This window comes from Sander vitreus, chromosome 17 (assembly GCF_031162955.1).
Source record: "Sander vitreus isolate 19-12246 chromosome 17, sanVit1, whole genome shotgun sequence".
NCBI lineage: Eukaryota > Metazoa > Chordata > Actinopteri > Perciformes > Percidae > Sander > Sander vitreus.
In genome coordinates, this window is record NC_135871.1 from 23636725 (window position 1) to 23650835 (window position 14111).

Consider the following 14111-nt stretch of genomic DNA (forward strand, 5'->3'; position numbering starts at 1 on the left):
TCCTTCACAGAGAACAGTTGCTGTTGTTTTCAGCTTCAGTTAGTGACAACCTACATCCATAGCGGCTCTGTGAGGCTGTACAACGTGCTCACAGTGACAATGCTGATGCTAAGCCGGTATAGTAGTCACCATGTTCACCATTAATATGTTAACATGTTTGCTAATTAGCATCAAAGAACAACTGAGTTGATGAGTGTCATTAGTTTTTTATTTAGACATAAATAAAAATTTGACAAAGTTTTTCTTGTCCTTATGGTGTCGCAAGATGGGGATCACCAAAATGATTCCAGTTTATCCTGAGTCGAACATGACTGTCAGAATTCATCCAAAAATTGTCGAAATTTTCACTAAAAGCCACATGTTTACGTCATGGTGGCACTAGAGGAAAAGTCAGGGGATCACTGTACCGAATTTCATGGCAGTCCATCCAATAAGTGTATTTCAGTCTGGACCAAATTGGTAGATTGACCGACAGACCGGCATGTCATATTTTGATGAAAATGCATTGTTTGGAACATACGCCTACTAAGAACAAGGATTATCCTGCAGGGGTCGTTTTGAGAAGTTTCTACTGACGTTTTGATATTTTTTTTTGCTGTGAAACTGAGTCACAGCTGTCCTAGCCCGGAAAAATACTGGAGGGATGTTTTTACAAACCTTATCCATAATAATAACCCAACTCTCTGACCCTGGTCCCCTTTTTTGGCATCACTGAAGACTCTAATTAAATGCTGCACACTGTCGTTTGCCTCATTTTTGTCAGCGTGCAGTATTACTAAGATGGAGACATGCTGCCCTGTCTTTTGGTATGACGCAAAAAGCAAATGTCAGACAGAACGGAAACTTTGGCTTTTGTTTGTGTCAAATCAGAAAGTGGAAATCAGATGCCTCCTCCACTCTCTAGACTCTAGAAAAAAGCCAAAAGTCACGTCATCAAATGCCTTCTTTTGTCCAACCAACAGTCCGTTTACCGTAATATAAATGTTCTCACATTTGAGAACCTGAAACCATATTTGGCGCTTTTGTTTGAAAAATTACTTAAATGATTGATCATTTATTCAAATAATTGCTGGTTCATTTTCTATCAATGAACTAATCATTGAATTGACTAATGGTTGCAGCTCTTATTTACACTTTGTAACAGTGACTAAGAAAAGTATCTGTGTTTTAAGTCATGTGTGGCAGATTCCACTATATGTCACTATTAGACCCTCGACGGAGATAAAAACATCCCACCTGCAGCAGCAGCAGCAACCCAGGTGGTCTCACTCAGGCATTTATCAGTGAAAACACTCAGTCCACAGGACCACACACAAATCTGGGAATACACACAAATGCTTCCCACACTAATGCAAACACACATGATGCAGACATTGGCACTCATCCCACATCGACACAGGATAACCCCCTGAGGGGAAAAGTCCCTCACACCCCCCATGTCTGTCCATGTGTCTCGGTGGGCTAATCGGAAACACAAAAGAGTCTCAGTGTATCACCTGGAAATTAATAGTGTTTAGACTCAGGAAGAGGTGAGTCAGATCCTCTGCTCCTTCTGACTCATGACTTAGACCCAGACTGGACTGAGGGAATGTGGAAGGAAAGACGAGGGAGGTGGGGCAGGGAATTAATTTAGCAGTGGCAGACAAAATAGAATAGACACTACAGTGCAATACATGCCTGAGGCAATGATACGTTGTTGTTAAGACTGTCTTGATGATCCTTTTGGAGGCCACATACTGCGTTGCAGGACTTCTGTACTGTATTGATGCATGTTTTTATTTTGTCCGCCCCTGTGCATGGTGAATACACATATGATGAAAAAGAGAGCTACATTAAATAGGTGTGTGGGTGCTAGTCAATTCCTACTAGTTGTGAAGTCTCTGAGGCTTCCTGCCCAACAGTGTTTCCATGGTAAACATCAGACAAATTGTTCCACTTTACGTCACCGCACTAACCAGTAATGAAAAAGTCATAATTTAGAGGACAAAGGGGGAAGTGTTGTTTTGAGGAGGTGGAAAGGACTGGCAAAGTGAGAAATGGATTGAAATGATTTCTTCTGAAATAAACCTCAACATATAATAATTTTAAGAAGCTAACTCAGATATAGTGCTATTCAAGATTAGCTTGTTGCGTAAGCTGATATTGTGTTTGTCACCAAAGTTACAGTACAGTTGCCTTCTCATTCTGAGCAGGAAGTTAAAGACAGCAAAGTTAACAACTTTCTTGTTTTAAAAAAATGTATAATCAGTTTTGCAGGCATCATGCATTTAAGCACACATGACAAAAATACACTAAAATGACACTAACAACACAAAAAAAGTTTCATGTTTTCTTTTTTATCCCAGATGATGTATACATATATTACTCTTGACACAATGTGTCATACTATAGCATTGGACTGATATGATTTGATCATATTCAGCATATTAACTTTGTATTTATTCAGCAGTTTAACTTTGTATTTAGTCAGCTAATTAAGTAGAGTACATCTTTCACACCAAACACACTGTAAAAAACAATATTTAGCAACCTTTTTGTATTAGACCTTGGCTCTTACCTGACTAACAACATTACATTAACACTACTTAAATGTCCTGCGTGGGAAAACTACAAACATTGTTGGACTTAGTAAGGAAGTAACAGCCAACACCTGTTGACTCTTCCCATTGGCATGTACCCTGGAGTGAGGTCAGCAGACCCCTCTCACTTTCTGAGTCAGAAAGATGCCCTGCAGAGTGAAGAGATGGTAACTGGTTACTTAACACAAGATGTGGGGGTGTCTAAATGAGTTAGGCGCGCTACTCGTCCGAGTTTTTCTTTCTGCTTGATATGTTGTTTAGAAGTTCACCTTCCCTCTGGTGAGTTTGTATTCTTAAAGGAGACTTATTATATACTGTTTTCAGATTCATACTTGTAACTTGTGATTCTACTAGAACATGTTTACATGCTTTAATGTTAAAAAAACACTATTTTTTTCATTTTTTTTGCTGCTGCACCTGTATTTTCACTCAGAGACGCTCTGTTGGAGCGCCTATCTCTTTAAGCCCCCCTATTGTAAAAGCCCACCCCAATCCTAGATAAAAGCTTCTGAACCAAATACTACCCAACTGGATATGTTTCAGCAGTAATGTAACCCAAAATTGGGGAGAAATGAACAACGATGGCAGCCAAGGTGACAGCTTTCTGTGAAACCATTGAAGGCGAAACGGTTTCACAGAAAGCTGTAATCTTGGCTGCCATCATTGTTAATTCAAGGTAAAAGTAAGAAAAGATCTAGTCAATAAGTGTATAAAGGAACAAAGTAACTGCTACAGTGCAAGAAATAAAAGGTTAAGTATAAGTAAAGTAAGATTAGGTTTAAAAGTAAAATTGGGTTAAAAAAAATTATGTTAAACAATGGATTGTACAAATGCTTTTATAGTTCAGTGTGAACATAAAGTACAGTAAGAACATAAATAAAGTATAGTGTGAATATAAGTAGTAGCAGAAAATACAGATATTGCACATGTAACTGAGAAATTATTGCACCTAGTAATAATTGTACATAATTGAAGAATATTGAGATGTGATGTAAAGATACGTGCACACATGTAAGGATAAGCTTTACTGCAGTATGGTCAGGCTGACATTGTTTTCTGTCTTTGTTGAGGTGTTTGGGTTAATGATTTAGGTAAGCATACATGCTTATGGCGCTCGTAGTATCGTTGTTTACATTGAACGTTGAGCTACACTTAAAGCTATAGTGCGCAACTATTTTATATTGGTGGACGTCCGTTACATTCAAGCCATTGCCAAATGAGTTGATACAAAGCTAATTAAGCGTATCGGCTCAAAAAAACCAATCTGTATATGGCTATGTTTAGAAAACGGTGTCGTCCGGTGACTTTCGCGCGTAGAAGCTTGAGTGAAGATAATGACCTCTTCTGAAGAGTCCATTGTGTTTTTTAATCCTCTGTTCTTCAAGCAATTGCGTGGAGGAGGGGTGGGGCGCGATCATCGAAGGCTTGCATCATGTGGATGCAACGACAGTGTTGTTGTCATTATTTAGAATTCCTCATGGGGAGACAGAAACTATGCACTATAGCTTTAACACCTCCAGAATGAGTTTAAACACACCTACAGGAGGACAGGAACTTCAGAAGTTGTTTTTTGTGCTTCTGTGTAAGTCATCAAAGTCTCCTGAACCTTCTTCACGTATGTATCAGTTGTCTTCTTTTCTTAGTCTTGTTTCTGTGTGTGTCATTTGCAAATCAAGGACTTGCCAGTGACATTGAATGTACCTTCTGCCACACTTCCATCAAGCTGGTCAAGTTTGCTGATGACTTCACAGTCCAAGGCCTCATCAGGGATATTGATTAGTCAGCCTACAGGAACACTGTCACAGCTGGCAGCATGGAGTACAGATAACAACCTAGAGCTCCATGTCACAAAGATGGTGCAGATGGTCATGGACTTCCTGAAAACGCCCACCTTCACGTCCCCCACTACTCATCAACAACGCAGCTGTAAAGGTGGCAGAGTCTATTAAGTTCCTGTGTACAACAATCGCCAGCGACCTCAGATGGGAGACACACTCATCTCATGTCATCAAGCGAGTCCATCAGAGAACATCCCACGGAAAGTTCACACCCAGTTCTACAGAGCCACCATCAAGTGTCCTCGCTTCCTCCATCCCTGCGTGGTACCCTGCATCCTCTGCGCACACCAAACAGACTGGAACGCATCATACACACAGCTAGGCAGCTCACAGGCCAGGAACAGGTGCCCGCTAGTGCACACAGGCACAGACACACACAAAATTATTTATAGTATACTTAGGGTCAAAGTGCTGTACAGTGACAGGGCAGGGTAGCTTCTAGCTAGATGGTCTTCTACCAGAAATTGGCATACACATTCTTCAGTACTGCAGTAGTCTCGCTTTGCCAGACCCTCCTCTAAAGCGCGCTGAAGGAGGGTCTGGCTACTCCACATAGCATTCGGGGGATGGGAGGAAAACGTGCTCTGGTTCAATGGCATTTCTTTAAACCAATCGGAATCGTTATCCGCAAAGAGCCACTGCAAAATAGTTGTGCTAGAGAAAACTCAGATTGGAAATATAGTCTAGCTAGCTGTCTCAATTTACTATGCAGAGATCTGAGGAGCAGTCAAAAATAGTCCTCATAAGTCCACTGAATTTAAAATTCCAACACAAAGAAAGCGGAAGGAAACTGAAAATATATGCATCCGGCAGAATTTCCTGCGGCACCGGACCAATCCCGGAAGTGGAACTTCAAGGATATAGACTAGTGCATGGAGAACTGTCATATCGTATTCTTCACCATTATACTGTATGTGTAATTTACCAGGCTGAATCATCCGGTGTAATGATTTGTGTGTGTTACCCATTTCTTTCACTGCCAGTATGACTACACATAATATGCATAAGACCTCATGTCCAAGTCTGTACTTGCCTAATGTGTGTATATGTGTGTGTTGGGAAAAGCGTGGGAACCGCAGAGGAGAATGTGTGTATTTACAAAGTTGGCTCCGAGTTCCCATGATTTCCTCCGGATAGGAGGCTTGGCTGGACGGGGCAGGAATTAATGTGTATCACAATAACCTCAGAGGCAGGCTGATTTATACTGTGAATATAATATAACAGTAGTCAAATCCAGGATTCACACTTTTTGGTATTATGGATGATTTCAGGTCGGTTGCGTCTGTACAGTGCTAAAACTTGTCCTGAAACATTGCAAACTGTATCGGAATGTGTGGGTGTAAGGTTACATCTGTACAAGAGTTTTAAATATCACAGGACAAGACAAACCGGATGATACATTCTCAGGATGATGCAGTCATTTTGTTCACTTTATCTGTCTCACAACTGCTGTGTCAATATGTAAAACTAAGGGCAAGATGACAAGTTCCTAAATGTCACAAAGTGTTGGCCGGGTTGAGGGTGCAGATGGTTCAAGTTCTCTGTCTTACAAAAAGCATGACATAAAATGAAACTATTTGCAGTTAAGCCCAAATGGATTAAAATAAATTACAAGCCGCAATGACCTGAACCTGTATAGTTGGGCCCAGCCTAGTCAGGTGCAGAGATGATACACAGGTCGTCATAGGTTACCAAACTTGAACTTCGTGCCCCCAAGGTTGTGAAAACATGCACTTCCTGTTTTGATCTCAGTGCTCTACTGACCGAGCATCACTTTTGCCATCCTATGCAGCTTTCCTTGCTCATGCTTTGCAGGATTTTAGTGATTCAAGATTCAAGTGATTTAGAGGCAAAGTATATTTGTCTCAAACCTCCTAAATCACTTTTCCTGTGTCTAACTACACCCTGTTACATGGCCTTGGGTTAAGGTCATTAACATTTTGGGAAATTTGCTTGTTTGCTTTCTATCCGAGAGTCCTGAGAGTATTTTGTTATAACCCTAAGTTTGTGCGATAAGTACCGAGCTGAAGTCAGCACATGGATGATGTAGCTCAGCATGAAGACTTACAGCAGGTGGAAACGGCTAGCCTGGATCTGTCTGAAGTAAATAAATATGCCTATAAACAACTCATTAACATGTTGGGATGTTTTACAGTACATATAAATCGTGGTTTTAGGGGGAGTTGTGTATGTGGTGGAAGTATTTCTTGGCGAACAGCTAGGGGAATGTTACTGTGCACAGTCTTGTTGTCACAGAGTTAAAAAGTGAGTTAAAAATGTTTTTACATTTCTGTTTATGTACGTATAAACAAACAAGATATGTGTTAATTAATGAGCTTTAGAGTTGTTGGTTTCCACAGAGCCAGACCAGCTCCCCCTGCTTCTAGAGGTGTAAAGTTAGGGGAGTGACTCAGTAATGTAAGTTATGCAGCAGTATCTATATAACGTTAGCTACATACTGTAAGCCAGTGGTCATAATGCTAACAAAACCCCTGAGTGGATAACATTGAAAGAGGATGTATTGCTTATGAAGTCTGTTTTATTTGTAAAAGAAATACTGTAATGTATTTCTTCCCTCAAAAGCTACAGTCTCACTTTAATGCACAACATTAAGGTTGATATCCATCATCTGATTTCACTCTCAGGAAGACCGCAAACAAGCATTTTCCCCCAAATAATGAACTATTCCTTTATGCAAGGCACTAAGCCTGATTTCTCCAGCAACATATATTAATATGGGGATGTGAAGCAGAGCGTTCAGTAACCCTTCCTTGGATGGATACAAGTTAAGAAGCCATGCCTCTGGGAATTTTGGGAAACACTGTTTATTTCTTAATGTAGCAGCAGATTGTGCTGTTTCTCATGACACACATAGTAGGGTCAGTTGATGGGTCGGCTTCTCAAGCTCTCTCTCACACACACACACACACACACACACACACACACACACACACACACACACAATCATCCCATATCTGATAGAGGAAAATAGTGTGAGCACTTTGAAGCTGAGAGAGTAAGAAGGATTACAGTTTAAGTAAAAGGTTCTTGTGTATGTGTTTGCCTCAGAAAGTTGGCCACTCATTAGTAAAGAGCTCTTGGAGGAAGTGGTGGTTACCGATGACTCAGCCAAGCCATGCATTTCATTCTTTCTCTCTCCAGTCTCTCTCTGCGCTCTCCTCCCACTGTCATTTTCTTTTCTTTCTACATTCTATTCATTCCTCTTTTCTATTCTGGTTCTTTTAACATTTTCTGTCCATCTCCCATTCTCTTAATCCTTGTCCCCCCTTCTTTTCTCTCTTCTCCTGATTCATCCTTGACCTTTGGAGGTGTGTGTTGTGTGTGTCTGTGTGAGTAGGACACTCAGCAATGTGTGTGGGAAGATAACTGGTTTCATTCAGAGTGATTAAAACATTCCTTCTCTCTTCTTTTTCCTTTCTCCTCTCTCTTTTTCTGCCCTCCTTAGTTTGCAGTGAAGACTTTCTGATGAAGAGGAGAACGAAGACTGACAAACTGGTGAGTGAAAGCATTGGCTGGTATTTATAAATCTAAGAAGGAATGCGGTCCTCGGAATGTCTCTTTTAGATTCAATGTATGGGCTGGTAAAGGAAAATTGCGCTGTCATTGTAGATCAGCATTTCTGCTTTAAAAGGTTTGGTAAAACAAACCGAAATTTAAAAATCTTGTTTAAAAAAGTTGTTTATTTGTAAGACTGGAGAAAGCGCAGGGCTAAAGAGCAGGAAGGACTCAAGGGCTAGATGGAAAATATTACAAAATGTTTTCTGAACTTTGGTAGACTTGTAAGTGAGGCGCTTAATGTATATTTGATGTCACTTTGAATTCATTTTATTCCTCTTAAGTCTTAAAAAAGCAGCTGATGAATCACCTTTTTTATGAAAGATTATGGTGAGGGATTTTTCTTGATCAAAAATAGCACAGCATGCAGAAGACGTTTCTCCGTCGACAGCGATAGGTTAAAAGAAATGTAATGTAAAATCTAACTACATAATCACAGAGATGGGGGATAGCCCTGTGAGGACAAATGTGTTTAGTTTGTTTGGCAGTCAGTCAGGTTTCGGCATATATCTGCTATTTTTGGCACTTGGCACATAATCCACTGCTCCAAATTTAGTCGTGTAATGATGATGTGACACACTGACCGCACCTGTGAAGGGCTGAAGTGAAAGTTGAAGTGTTTGTACAATATATCGTGGTGCTATTACAGCAGCTGTCTTCAGATGGAACAAGCTGATCAAAAGAACCCCAATATAGGAGCACTTTAATCAACTTGATTAATCTGTGTACAGGAATGAGTCTCTTAGTGACATTAGTGGGAGTATCACAGTCTGTACTGATGCACAGTATACAAGGTATGTGAACAGTATGTTGTGTATGAGGAGGTTGTCAAAAAAACATGACTCACATTTTGAATTTGGCTGAAATGAAAGGCTTTGTTGCCTGGGCTAGCTACTGTATAAGTGAGGACTGTATTCCTGCACAAATTGCTTGCGTAGTTTAGTAATAATGTATCACACAGACATATTTTATTTTTTGTTAATTATCACTTGGAAGATGAAGGCTATGTGTTGTTCGTTTTTCCTCAATGGTAAATTACAAATAGCTTTATAGGTATACTTGCAGTGGCAGAAACTTACCACTATCCACCACATGTCACTTTATATATCCAACTAAACTCAGAACATTTGACTTTATCAGCTCTACTTGGCATTAAGACAACATTTTGCACTCTCTGGCAGCCATATTGGAGGTCAACTCTTGGGCGTGCAGTAGCTGCAAACATCTGCTCATGTTGAGCATGATTACCAACTATTTGGCTGATTGGGTAGTGAAAAATTTTGGGTAGTGATAATTTCACAATCTGTTTGTCTGATTCTCAGTAAGCTTGTACTGTCATGAAACCATCCCTTCCATGCATGTATTAAGAAAACTAGTTACCGTGTTACGAGATGGTGCTGCATTCATTCCAATGAAAGTTGCGCACTGGGTGCATAAACCAAGAATGTTCTTTGGACATAATAGTTCAAATCGTGATACAGAGTATATACAGAGAGTAAATTCAGAGTGTTTCTGATGCCCGACGAAATGTATTTATTGTTCACAGCATTTCAATTTGAATGATTGTTTATGAAAAAACATTTTTGAGCCTGTCCTGTTACTTGTAATTCTGACTGTGATCACGTAAACAAAGTTGCCTCACTTGTTCGTGGAGGCTTGATCACTGCACACTAGCAGTATCTAGTAGAGGCCAACCTTAGTGCTGGATAACACCCTAAACCCTACTGACTACTTAGCTAGCTAAACATCACGGTTGTTAAATATCCGTGTTATGTTTCGCCATTCATGCAGATTTGACCGCTGGACCATTTGTGTTTATTCTTCCCAAACAGCCGACTGTACAGGCGTTATCTGTTTGCTTTGTTAGGAATGTACTGCACGCACTGACCGTGTGTGTGTGTGTGTGTGTGTGTGTGTGTGTGTGTGTGTGTGTGTGTGTGTGTGGGGTGGGGGTGGTAGTGGTAGTGTATGTGTGTTTGTGTTCAGCTCAGCCCCTGACTGTTCTCAGAAACCACCAGGAACTCCAGTTCCAGTTCATCTTTCCATTGACTGTATGTGCAATGATGTTCAGTGTACAGAAAACAATCTAATACAAAGAGAAAAGACACTTTGTACCAGATTCAGCTACTAGCTACTTTCTGTCTGCAGTATTTTCTGCATTGGAAAATATACTGTCACTGGAATAGTTTACTGGCTGCTCAAATAGTAGAAATTGCCACACCGATTTTGAGTCAATTTTAAAATTGTTAACCACTGTCAATCAGTGGTTCTTTGAGTTAACCCTAAACCCTGGTCGGATCGCGCAACCCCCTCTGTCGCTTTCACGTCACCTTTTGGTATCGGCTCAGCTCGCTTGGAACCTCGACTGAGGTGGTACTAAAAAAAGTATCTGTTAGCAGGTACCAGGTACTTTTTTTCGTAATGGAAAACCAAAAAAGGCGAGTAGAGTCGAGGCGAGTTGAGCAGGTACCATGTAATGGAAAAGCGCCATAACCGGAACTTCTGAGCAACGCTACAGGCTGAAAATGGCAAGTTTTAAGGAAACGTTTGCAAATTACGTTTAACCATGTATCCAGCTAATTTATATAGCTCACGTTACTGGATTGTGTGAACAGTTAACTTCATAATATTGTGTATGTGGCATTTTCTTTTGCGGGGTGCAAATGTTTCACCAAAGTTCCTTCTTGAGACCATTTTGAAGAGCCACGCTTGCTGCGTCGGCAGGTTAGCGCCGCCCAAGACGATTGTGATTGGTTTTAAGAAATGCCAATAAACCAGAGCATGTCTTTCTCCTATCCGAGAATGTTGTGTGGAAGAGCCAGACCTTCCTTCACAGCGCTGTGGAGATAGGTCTGGCAATGCGAGACTAGTACATACTACACTGGGTTTTGTATATGCGTTCCAGACCTGTCTGGTCAGCGCACTTGTATGCTGACGGATGTTGAGGCACAGCCCAGGTTCTTCTCATGTCCAGGACCTCAGGGACATGTAGATGACAAGTTGTATGTCCCTCACATCCACAATGATGTGAGGGACATAGAATGACTGAGCAGCTGAAAAAAACACAAAGGTCATCATTCCTACCTGCACCATTTTTTAAGCTCAGTTACAAAAGAGTTGTGTATTCAATCTGAAGAAAATACTACAATCAAGAGACTCATGAGGGGCAGGTTGCACTTATATTTTAGTTTAGTTCATGCATGCATTTGAGGGGGAAAAAGTCCTTTGACCCTTTTTAAAAACCCCTTCTAAATAAATCCCTCTGTGTTCAAAACTGACAAATTGACCCAACAAAAACATGGATAACTTGATGTCTCAGCGGTAGTTACGACCTGCTTTGTATTTACAAGTGTGTTGGTTTGTTGAGAACTGTACTGTCATGCTGTCCATCCAGAAACTTTGAATCTGTTTGAAATTTCAATTTAATTATTTAATTATTATTTTGAGCAGCGCCATTTCTCCACTGGACTGTCATGAAACTGTAGTCTAGAGAGTTGGTCAGCAGAATACACACATAATATCTCTTTCACTCTATTCTCTTTTTCCCACAATTTTTTTCACACTCTTCATAATGATCTATAAGTGGTATCAGTTTCCATATCGTGTTAGAAAAAGGTTCACAAACACACACACACACACACACACACACACACACACACTGACACACACTTATGCCAGCCCTGTTCCGTCAAGGCACCCCTCGTTTACGGTAAATGTGTGTTTTTGTCATCTGTGGGCCTAGATTAAGTGATGCAGTTAGTTTTGGTATCATGTCATGGCCATGCATCTCCACCACTGAGAGATAACGAGAACAGTGCAGCGTGGGTAGGCGTGGGAGGGCTGCGCCAGAGATGACTCAGCGCTCTGTTGCCGGGTAGAGAAGCACCAAACGCACTCCCTCCCCCATACATTTAAAAAATACAGTATTTGATGTAGCTATTAATCATGACCCCATCCTTGGATAAACACTTATCTAAGCTTTAGGCCTACATGGATACTATTTGCATGACCCATTTCACAGCAACCATGTTCCTTTTTACTGGAGAGTTAGCTGTATGTAAATAATGGATTAGTAGATAACAAAATCAGGCAAGAAACTGGAAAAGATTGTGGGGCTGGGACTAATGTTTAAGTAGTCCACTAAACTACGTTGTTCAGTTAACTTGAATAGGTTGCTGTTTGTGTTGTTAGCTAGCAACCAGTGTCAACTTGAAAATGTAACTCACTTCTACTACATAAAGGCATCCACTAACAATCAAACCAAAATGTGTTGAAGCAAAACAGCACTAACCAGATACCTTGGTTAGCTGACAAGCTATTGGATGCCCCGGTAGATGTAGCATGATAAAGTACCCTCTACGGCGGCCCAGTGTGCAAGAAAAGGCTGTAGGGTACCATTCCAGTGAAGAAAACACCTACATGCTAGAAAACGTTTTGCATGTGCCCAGTTGCTTAGTTTCAATGTTCTCAAAAATGTCTCAAATGTTTTCATGTCACTTTGTTGCCATATAATTGGATACAGACTCCCGTTTGATTGTGCTGCAGCACCCCTTGTGTAAAAATTGTTATTTTGTAACAAAAATAGTTCTAATGAAACTGATACATGGAGACTTTTGGGCTGTGGATCACATGGCTAAAAATCACGAGGACTCCCGGGAGTCCCCTGACATGACTTTGATTACCACTGTGAAAGAAAAGAAGAAGAAGGTGGGGGTGAGGTTGGTTATGAGCAACAAGTAAAGAATCACAGGACACCTGTAACTGTCTGTTTTATCAAAATAAATCACACTTTTAACATTAACCTTTAACTGTCTTATCTAGCTAAATGTATGCTGATTTTGCTGTTACAGGCACACAATTAGATTAACTGTAGCTTAAATTACACTAATGGTAACTATTAAAACTATGACTGATCAGATGACTCAAATGAAAGGTCTACCTTCCAGATTTGATAATAAATCTACAGGTGAAGTGAGTGACTCGTATTCAGCACCACTCAGCAGAAACACGAAGAAGAGGTTTCAGTGCTAATATTTTACACACCAAAGGACCTTGAGATGAATACATTACAAGAACACAATGAATACAACATTACAACAATTTTTTTCAACTGGGGTTCAGAGGAATCTATTTATATATTAAAGATTTGGGTTCAGCAGATAAGAGCAGCTACAGAAGAAGTGAGAACTTGCTATGTGTCATCTAGAGGATTAAAGCAGAAACGAGAGATTAGAAATGTACTTTGCACCACAGCTCAGTCGAGGTACACAACGATAGGCCCTGTTCTTTCAGTCTGAGCATAGACTATTTTACATTTTTATGATAATACTCCACCTGAAATATCACATACAAATGAATGCATATACAAATGATTGCACATATGAAAATGTATTAGCCTCAAGGGAATTGATACTATTAATGTACAAAAGCCAACATTGAACCTGACATGAGTGACGACTTATAATTTCATCTGTTACCTTTTTAACCCTTAAAGTGTGCAGTTTGCAATGAAGAATAGCATTTTTATTTTTGAAAATGTAAAAAGACTGCAATCTTGATTATATCAACATATTGCATTGCCTATTTTCCAATGATATATAACACTTTGATATTTCCTCTCAGAGGTGATATTGCCCAAAATATAAAGACAACACCAAAATGTATTAATGTAACTTTGTTTACTAAAACAACATCCAGGACAATATCCATTAAATGGCTGCAACTCACTGATGAAAAGGTTATACCAAACTCCAATACACCTAAATACAACTTTTCACATTAAAAACAAACAAAAATGCCCTGGTTGACTATGGAGTTATTCAACAAAACAATAACTCCATAGTTTTTTTTTCTTTCTCTGAGCCATTTTGTTTAATGTCAAACATGGTTTGCTCACACAAAGGTAATAAATGATGACTTCACACTGCACCAGAAAGAAAGGGTAGGTTCCCTGAATCATATGATATAACATTTGATTCTGACTGAAAGAATACGCGCAGAATTGGCAAAAATATAAAAATATGTCCAGGCGTTTCTTTGTCTAGGCTTTAGAGGGTCAAACACACATTTTATAGATTAACAAAACTATCTCACCACAAAGTCCATTTAGTAGCTGTTC

At 40.0% G+C, this 14111-nt stretch overlaps 1 long non-coding RNA gene across 2 annotated transcripts in view; it reads left to right on the plus strand.

The window, feature by feature from the left end:
- LOC144532364 (uncharacterized) overlaps window positions 1–14111 on the plus strand; it is a 91106-nt gene that overhangs the window by 12103 nt on the left and 64892 nt on the right. For both annotated transcript variants that reach the window (XR_013503339.1, XR_013503338.1), the window contains exon 2: window positions 7884–7933. This is a non-coding gene — a long non-coding RNA (uncharacterized LOC144532364). The remainder of the gene's footprint in view (window positions 1–7883; window positions 7934–14111) is intronic.